Below are 9,534 nucleotides of genomic sequence, written 5' to 3'. Positions count from 1 at the left end.
CTGTCTGGGAAAGCGATTTGAATTACATAGCAGTCCATCTTTAACATGCCAAATTTAGTAAGCACTGATTATCTTTAGTGTTCAAGATGGATAAAGATGTACTACAAGTCTTAACTTTAGTGCTCTATAGTTTTTGCATAAAAATGGCTAATAATGAACACCCTAAATGCTGAAAAACTCTTGATTCTGAAATACATTGGCTCAAAGATTTTACCAGAATCCAAGAGGGTGTCCCTCCTGTCCATTGCCTGGACCAGCCATCTTCCTTTCTCCAACTCCTGTCAGCAGTGTGGCCTCACACCCAGATCTCTATCAAATTTTATCTTATTCTGTTTCTTAAATTCCTTCTTTACCTCTAGGTCAACAACTTTGTTAAACTAGATAAATTAATTGATGCTAATATATTCATTGGGCATTAATTTCTCTTGATAAGTATTAAATCTAATAGTGTCAAAATAAACAAAATCTTGAACTAAAAGAATGGTATGCCGTTGGCCATGAGAAGAAGAAAGAAGGACTTTAAGATCTGCAAAATTTGTAGCTGGGCCCAGTGGTATACAACTGTAATCCCCAGTGGCTCTAGAGGTGGGAGGATCAAGAGTTCAGATTCAGCCTCAGCAATTTAAGGAGGCCCAATTTATCAAGGCCCAGAGCAACTCAGCAAGACCCGGTATCAGAAACAAACAAACAAAAAGGACTGGGATGTGGCTCAGTGGTTAAGAGTCCCCAGGTTCAATCCCTGGTACCAATAAATAACTAAATTATTAAAAAAAAAAAAAGACCTGACCAAATTTAAACTGTCTTTTACCAGTACTTATTGCTGGGAATGAAGGTAACCTTGGGGATACTGGAGATATATTTTACTTAAAGTTATTACTAGTTAAATTCTTAAGTCATCTATATTTTCCTACTCTGTAATTCTTGATGCTTTCCTTATGTCAGAAAGTTCTCAGCTTTTACATTTTGACTCTTCATTATATCATCATTTTCCTACCAACCTCTGAATAGTAGCTATGACTTCTATTCTTTGTACTACATATTTTTTTTCTAACTGTGATTGCCATGTGGCAGCCCTTAGGATCCTCTCCTATCAGTATACAGCAATTTTCTGTCTCTGTCCACTTCCATTAGTGACAGCTGATTCCTAATTTAGAGAATGAAGATTTCTATAATCAGACTCACCTTTATACTTTTACCTTAGAAGGAAAGCGAAAGGGGCCAGAAAATTGTTCTAATGATATGAATATTCTAGCAGTTTTGCACTCTGCCTCTTTTCTCTGTCTAAAGTATCTCATCTATAAATAATTTATCACAAAACTTTTGGACATCAATTACTGAGGCTCAGCACTTTTCTCAGGACACTATTTCAATTTGCAGGATGACTATGAAAGCTTGGCTTTGATTATAGACTCAGAATATGTCCTTGAATAATCTGAACAAATTAAAGATTTCATCGTACTCTCTCCATTTCAAAACGGAGTTCATATTACAAAGAAACATACTGTGTGGTTTCCAACCCAACATCTGTTAGTTCTGGACCCTGAGCAAGTTACTGGAGAGCTCTAGGTCTTCATTTTTTCACTGCTTACCTAAGAATATGTGCTTAGTATAGAACCTGGAATGGGGTAATAGTTCAGCAAAAGTGAACACAGGAAAAAAAAGTGTTGCTTGTTTCAAATTTCTAAACGAGTTTCTTTAAATTGTAGAAAATAATAATGCTAAAGATGTACTTTGAAAGGAGGAAGATTTATGTGAGATTGTTCATACTCAAGGTGAGTCTGTGGCTCCAAAATGACCAAGACTGTGGAGGCAAGAGCTGCTTGTCATATTAAAGACATCTGTGTTCAGTTCTATGATGAGCTGTCTATCCACAAGGACCTGACTACAGAGTGCGAGAGATGTGACGTTCCTACTCTTCCCTAACCATTCCTTCAGAAAAGTACACAGGGATAAGTCCATAGGATCCTGTTAGAACTACCTAACAACCACCATTTATATCATAGATTTTGTTTTATTCATTTTTTTGTAATATTGAAATTATGGAGAGTTTCTTGTGTACATGACTCAATACAGGATGAACTGTTCTTTGTAGACTTTTCTAGGCAGAAAAGAATCACAGACAACTATAATTTTAAAAGTATAATGACAGTATCAATAAATTGAAGTGTTAAGTAAGTACAAAGTAGGAGTAACTGTTCTTTCCAGAGGTGTTATGATGAAAGCATTACTAAGAAAATTGTAAATGCAGAAATTGCCTCTCAGGTTAAGGAGGAGCCCATCTTTACCAATGTTTTTTGCATTTTTAGTGGGTGAGCAGCTGGAAAGATCTGGAAATAGGGCAGTAATCGAAATATTAATTATTCTCTAGATCCCAGACCCACAAAAATGCAGGTTTGTTTCTTTCCCTAATAAATTGTTGCTCTAATTAGTGACTTTAGGCATTAATAAATTAAATGATGTTTAAGTCCCACAGCTGACTATCACATATCCTGTTCTTAAATGGAGGCCAATGAATACACACTCTCATTTTTGTTTCTTAGGATTAAAGTATTAAGTATTATTTAGTTTAGCAATTTGAATTTAAAATTTAAGAACATAAATCACAAATTTGCAAATTGTCTACTGTCACTAGTAAAAGCAAAATAAATATATTGTCCATGTGGATAGAGGTGTTAATGGCAAGAGGAACTCAAAATATTGTAGGTGTGCATTAAGATAAAATATAATTAATAGTATAATCCAAAGACATCCAAGGACTTGGGGGGGGGGGCTATCTTTTCCCTCTTTATATGCTTTGATAGTTTATATTTATGACTCAGGCCTGTGGGTCATTAAAATCTGTATTTTAAACAGAGAGCTGTATACCAACACATTCACATAAATAAGTAATTATCTTATTGTAGTTCTTTGTGCCACTACCATCATAATAGACTTTCACATGTAATAATGTATACTTATTCCCCCCAAAATGTAACTATAAATATAACACAGACACAGCCATCATGATTTTACATTTAATTTTTTATCTTTGCCACTAGGTGGCATCTAGATATTAATAAGGCAAAAAAAAGAGAAATTAGAGGTAGTTTTGCTACTTTGTTTTATATTTAGATATTTGTGCAGGATATAGTGTGAACTTTAAAGAGAAAAGAAAAACATTGCATATTCTATTTTAATTTTTTTAAAGATGAACACTGACTTTGTAAAACACAGAGGTGGAGGAAAGGACATATAAAATCAATCTTTAGCTTAGTTTTTCATTCTATATTATAATGTCCCAGATCAAAGAATTTCTACAATGAATAAAAAATCAGCAAAAAATAAAATTCTGTTTTGATTAGTACCACTTAGTGGCAAATGTCACTTGAAAAGATAATCTATAATGGGTATTAGCTTATTATTTCTTACAAAAACCCATTATAGATTAATACCATCTCAAAGTCTTAAATTACTAGAGCCAAAAGTGTCATGCTAAAAATCTAAACATTCTCATTGATGAATGTGTAATAACGGAATTGTAAATAATAAAAACCCAAATGTCACTGGAAAACATCATAAGATGCCAATATTAATAAGAAATAATAGATAAAAATTCCAGTTAATGTCAACTAAAAATTTTAAAGAAAAATATACACCTCTAGATATTAAATATCATAAAAATAATTTCAAAGAAACACAAAAATAAAAGAACATGGCAGCAATCACTTTGGTACTAAGCTCTCTTAGGTATTGCATTGCAGTTTTTAAAATAACAGTACTGAATTTCTATAGCACAGGCTTTATAGTTTAACACAGCTGAATAAAAATAAAGAATCAAAAATAGGAGAGGAGTGAGTTTATAGTCTGGGACTGGAGATATAAATTTAGAATAATCTAAAAAGCAATTATAAGAAAAAAGGATTTAGAATAAAGTAGCCTAGCATGATTGTATGTACAAAACCAAATAAGAGAAGTAGTGGTATAAATAAAAGTGCTTCAGCAAAAGGGAGTTCCATAGCTTCTCTGACCTGTGTTTGAAATATAATACCTTTATTTTCCCATAAAGAAAAACTAGAATTAATTGGTAGTCAAGGGCCCATTTTTGAGAAATTTTAAAATTGGAATTCTCATGGCTGGAAATAGGACCATGTATTTTCAGCATGTAAAAAATATTTCTACATGGGATCTTCACATATGAAATATTAACATATTGTTTCCATAAAATGAAGGAGAGATTCAACTGATAATGTTTCAATACAAATTTTTCAAGTCTTTGATTTAAAGTTATTTGTATTTTAATATTCTACAGTAGTTGGAATTCAGAGTTAGAAATACTTTCATGATCTTCAAGTTGGACATCAGTTCTCATACTAATGTAGATTCACTCTACAAGTGGAGAGATGGCCCTAGAAAATTCTTTAAAAGCACTAGGGGCTACAAATTCTAACTATTCTTACGTAGAACATAGGTTCTAGGTAAGAATAATGGGCTGTATCAGCCCATTACTCAAGGAGGGCAACTCTCATTTCCTCCTGTGGGGCATCCTTGTGACTATAGGGTTTTTTCTTTTGGAGGAACTCTACTGTGTACCTATATTTATATATAGATGTAAGTATTAAGTAGATTTTCTAAAATGGTTGGCCACTGAAAGTTAAATTCTGTAATTATTATATGGAAGGTATTCGTCAGTGCAAGTATTCTTCATGTGCAGCATTTCTAAAAAATTATTTGAATGTAGTTTGTTTCAGGAATGCAATGGTCTCCAATACTCCTTCCCTGTCCCCAGTAATAGAACAACTGCATATTACAATGGAACCATGAATAAGGAGAGTAATACATCCTAAGCTGTACTTCTGGGTCTTGCTTGCTGCAAATAAATTACTTTTAGCTCCTCTTCACCCATTAAAAACTACTCCCATTTTAAGACATTTGATCCCAGATAAGCAGCCTGGCAAGAGTGAGGTAACCTTACATATGAGCATATGAATTATGACACAGGGATTTCAGTATCTCTTTTTGCAGTGCCTTTTATAAATTTCACATTGAAGGGATCACAATCTTGTTCTATCCTACTTGGAATTCCGGTCAAATATAAATGAAGTTTTTTTTTTTTTTTTTTTTTTTTTTTCTGGATAGGCTGTTTTATGTAAGACCACAGGAAGATATGTTCAAATGACATGGTGAACCCATAACCTTGACATAAAAATAGAGAACTTGGGTCATGAAACAGTTTTCTTCAAATTCCACATCCTTCATTTGTAAAAGGTAAATAAGGAGTTAGTTCTCAGAGTGGTTATACATTTCAAAAATGTTAATGTATGGCAAAAATGCTTGTTGTATATGCTCAGAGGTTTTTTTGAAATCCAAGGTCTGTATTCTGAAAGTTTAAAGTGTTCTATAGATGACTTATGGCAGGTATTTAACATCATTTTGCCTTTATATGTATGTTTATAATTAGCTTACTTTAATTGTAGCATGAAATATAATTTTAATTAATTTGTAAGATTAATCATATCCAGTTATACATTTATAAATTGCCTATAAATTCTTATCATTACCTCCCTAACATAAAATTCTGATTTTACTTTTTTTAATATATGACAAGTACCACAATTAAACCAATTTATTCCAATTAGGAATTTTTATCAACCAAATATATGTATATTGATACACATATACATAAATATTAATCAATGATTGTCTTCTTAGGACTTGCATATATTAACCTCTAATACATGATTTCTTTAAGTATTACAGATAGATGCATGCATTTCAATTTTGAAAAACTAAATTCTAGTATTCACTGCTTATTGGGGGAAAATTATAACTCTTAGCACCAGCCATTAGGACATTAATGTCAGCTGTCAGCTATAAGAATAAAGGACACTTAATTGACCTCAAGGCAAGAATGATGGGGTGTTTTAAAAGACATAAAATGTTATGTGGGAAAAGAGTACAGCTCTAGAAATTTAATTGTTTCTCATAGTTTGATGTAGCTCAAAGTGATGTAGCTCAAAGTGATGTATCTGATTGCAGTTATCCCAGGGAAAACAGTAGAGTTCATAAGTAATGGTGTTAATTATTTTGAGAGATTTCTAATTTATAGTTGCTATGTAGTCATTTATAGTCACTAACAAATAACATTTAGGCACCACATATCAATGTACATTTGTGCATTTACTGAATACTTTTAACTAATAACTGTTGAATGTCACTCTTCTGAGTCCTTGGTAAGTATCTGCTCATTTATTCTCATGTTGTAGTTACTATATATAGATGGAAACAAAATGCAAAGAAAAGAATTGGGGTAATATCCTTGAGGTCACATAGGTTGTAAATGACAGAACCTTGAATGCACAAACTACCATCTTAATCATTAAATTCTCATGAGGTTTCTAGAATAGACTTAACTGTAAACCATGTTTTTTAGGTCTTCAGTGGCATGCCTGTGTCTTAGAGACAGTTACAAAGCATATCCTAATGCAATAGGTCTGGTGAACCTAAACTTAAGTATTTCTAACAATTTCTCAGGCGGTACAAATTCTGCTGGTTTGTGGACCTTACCTTTAAGCATCAAAGCAGTAGGACCCTGACTGCATTTGTACAATTTTACCAGAAATGAAACTAAATTTCAGGGTTCATGCTTAGTTCAGGGTTTTCACAAAAATATCTGAATATCTCAGTCCAATAGAATTGCAATGAGATGAGATTTCCTAGGCAGTGCTATTGAATCTAAATTGATCTTGTTCTCAAAATTGCAGGGTTTTCACAAAAATATTTGAATATCTCAGTCCAATAGAATTGCAATAAGATGAGATTTCCTAGGCAGTGCTATTGAATCTAAATTGATCTTGTTCTCAAAATTTAATTGGGATAATTTATTATAAAAAGCAATTCAGAATATAATGATTAACACTGATTTATAGACAGTAGTACAGTTCTTCATCAATATTGGGTACCTGGTCTTGACATAGACCCAAGTGATAGTGAAGTGTTATTTGTTACGTGAGAGGAAACAGACTTAAGGCAATTGGCTACTGCCACAGGGCACTTGGTCAGCAGTGCAATACACATCCTGGTCTTCCTATCACATGATCAAATCCTCCTCTTCCATCAGCTGACCTTGATATTGAACTTTGTTCTGTCAACTATCTAAAACTAAGGGAATACAGGGAAAAAATGCTATTACCAAAGTAGCTAAAACGCAGCCACACTTTGATTTTGATAATACACTGAAAATCAAGGCCTAAGGGATTCAGAAGCATTAAAATTGTTTTACATTAATACAAATCTGTGTGATACCCAACAACATAGCTGAATGCACCATTTTTTATACCACTAAAACAGCATAAAACATTTAAGGAAACTGTTTCCTTCATATTTAGTCTGACTCAAAATTACCTTTGAGGTGAAGTTTATATCACCTATTTCCCAGATTTGTAGAGTTAGTATAGCTGGCAAGAGATTGGTTATTTTACCTCTTGTGTTTATTTTAATGGCACTAAATAAGATAGAAATACTGTCTTCTTTATTTACAGATGTTATAAAATTTTATGAAATCATATTCAGAGCTCAAAATTGATCTCTAAATGTCAACTATATTTACCATCTTTAGAGGGTTAATATTTTCACAGAAAAAAATCCAAGTTACTGTGGAGACAAAGTAAAGAAGGTAAATTTAAAAAAAATGCTGTCAGTCACAAGGAAACAAAAACCCTCAGAAAAGTAGCAAAAATGCTTATCTATTTTAGGCCTTCTAAACCTTATTTTTTGAAATACCTAAGTGGTACCTCTGTATCACTGTATCCACTCCCATCGACTTTTGAATGACTTTAAGAATAATGATTCTTTTGGAAAACTGTTTCTTCTTCAAGAGGATACTTACTTCTAAAACTAAAGACTGGGTTTATTCTGAACCCATACTAATATTTCAGTGTCTACTGAATTATCAAGTTGTACCAAATAAGCTTTGCAGAGTTTTCACTAGGAGCTAAGAACTAGGTGCTCCAATCATGCTAAGCATCAAACCCTAGGATCCCTTCATTAAAGATAGTGGGAGAGAAAGTAACTGAGAAGGGTAATGATGGGGATACTGAAATGCCAGTTCCTATGTTCTGATTTGGATCTGGAATGTGCTCCCAAAGCTCATGTGCTATGCAATACAGCAATATTCAGAGGTGAAATTACTCAGTTGTGAGTGCTCTGACCTCATCACTAGGTCAATCCATTTGATGGATTAGTAAATTAAATGGATTAACTGGGAGATTTTAAAAGCTACAGGCAAGCCAGTCTTGGCTGAGGAGGTATGTCACTGAAGGTGTGGCCTTGGAGATTCTCTGCTTCCCAGCTATCAGGAGCCGAGCAGCTTTCCTCTTTGGTGTCCTTCTGCCCTGATGCTTCTGCCTTAGAACTAAAAACCATGAAATGAGACTTCAGAACCCGTGAACCAAAATAAACTTTTCCTCCTCCAAGTTGTTCTTGTCAGGTATTTTGGTCACAAAGATGCAAAATTGATTAAAACACTCTTAACCCTTGTGATTTAATCATTTCATAGTCCATAGGATCAGGAAAGGGATCATAACAATATTTATCTACTAAAAAAATAGGTGATGAATCATCAATGACTTCTTTAATTTTTGCGAGTGTCTATTTCAGAAGGCATGAGTAGCACAGGAATGAGAAGATATGGCTTCTGCCTACCTCTCTTACTTTTCATTGGCTGCTCCTTCCAGAGACTCTAGTCTTTCTGTCCTCAGTTCCTCAATGCCCCCCACTCTCTCCCAGCTATTGGCCTTTAGATTCAGTGCTCCCTCTTCCCACAAAGTAGACATCCCAGATGCACTGTTGGATTCCCTGTGATTTATGCTTTCATAGTGGTTTGCTTCAGAATTATTGCAATGGCCAATTTGTCTTATTTTAATGTCTCTCCTTTCTATTTTGTTGATTTACCGTTTTCTCCTTATCACTATTCATAGTACTTGGTCCCTAGCAGTTCCATGTATGTTCAATCATGGTCAATGGTAAAAAGTGTAAACTCCTGCAGCATTGTTAATGTTTATATCCCTTACAATGAATAATGAATAATGCTTTGTTATATTTTTACATTTTTTAAAGTGGAATCTTTTGCCAGAAGAAACTGAATTGTCTACATGTGACTGTTAAGAAATTCAATCATAAATTAAAGGGCTTCATAAGAACATACTTACATTTAACCTAGTGATTATTTTGGTGTTTTGAATATTTGTTAGGATTTATTGACCAGTATTATCAGTAGCATCATTCTTGGATTGCCTCTATTTGTATATATTAGAACAGTAATAGAAAGGCACTTTGATGGTCATTGAAAAACTGAACATTGGAAAATATAAAACTGGTCATCCACTGCTTTAATTTGGAATATTTAGTGCAATTGTAAGATTCCTAAAGTATTTTAATTTCATTTCTTTTGTTCATCCTGTTGGACACCAAAGCACTGCTACATAGATTTTTGATAAAATAAATGAGAATGTGTACTTTATTTTTATTCAACAGCTTAAAATTGTTTTCTTGAAAGCT

The sequence above is a fragment of the Marmota flaviventris genome, chromosome 3, assembly GCF_047511675.1.
Source record: "Marmota flaviventris isolate mMarFla1 chromosome 3, mMarFla1.hap1, whole genome shotgun sequence".
NCBI lineage: Eukaryota > Metazoa > Chordata > Mammalia > Rodentia > Sciuridae > Marmota > Marmota flaviventris.
The sequence above is the reverse complement of the archived record's forward strand: the minus strand, read 5'-3'. Positions refer to the sequence as shown.